Source organism: Lycium barbarum, chromosome 9 (assembly GCF_019175385.1).
Source record: "Lycium barbarum isolate Lr01 chromosome 9, ASM1917538v2, whole genome shotgun sequence".
In the NCBI taxonomy this organism is placed as follows: domain Eukaryota; kingdom Viridiplantae; phylum Streptophyta; class Magnoliopsida; order Solanales; family Solanaceae; genus Lycium; species Lycium barbarum.
In genome coordinates, this window is record NC_083345.1 from 30,477,281 (window position 1) to 30,477,918 (window position 638).

A 638-nucleotide genomic window follows, 5' to 3' on the forward strand; every position below is an offset into this window, starting at 1 on the left:
CTCATCGATAACGTTTACACATTTGGCCTCTTTCTCCATAAGCCTTTTGGATAATAAATCCACGGTGGTTTGCAGTTGAGCGAACGCATGATCTCGCTCATGATTTTCTTTGGCCACCGCGGCCACAGAGGGACTACCATATGATAGGAATTCGCTATCAGTCGAATGCCAGGCTTGATTATGGGTAGTAAGCTTGTCGAGCAACCGGGTGATGTTGACAAAGGTTTTGTCCATAAAGCATCCCCCAGCTGCAGTGTTGACAGCTATTTGATTCATTGTATCTAGCCCCTTGTAAAACTTCTCTGTGAGAATTGCATCTGGAAATCCATGATTCGGAGATTGAGCTAGATAATATTTGAACCTCTCCCATGCAGCATATAGTTGTTCCCCTGGAAGTTGTTTAAACCCAAAAATCTTATCCCGAAGCTCAGCCTTTTTGCTGGGTGGGAACCATTGTTTTAGAAAGATATTGGCCAGCTCATTCCAGGTATGAATTGTATTGCTCGGGAGCTTTTCATACCATTCCCTAGCTTGGCCAGCTAATGAATATTTGAAAACCCGCAGTCGCAGTGCATCAGCAGGAACAACACCTTGAGATTGTTGGGAACATACATGCACGAAATTCTTTAGGTGTCGAA

General features: G+C 44.0%; 1 non-coding gene across 1 annotated transcript; it reads left to right on the plus strand.

Annotated features, from left to right (window-relative positions):
* Positions 1-322: 322 nt before the first annotated feature.
* On the plus strand, positions 323-429 carry LOC132612400 (small nucleolar RNA R71). The gene has a single exon (XR_009571767.1). It is a non-coding gene; the product is annotated as a small nucleolar RNA R71 (small nucleolar RNA).
* The last annotated feature ends 209 nt before the right edge of the window (positions 430-638 follow it).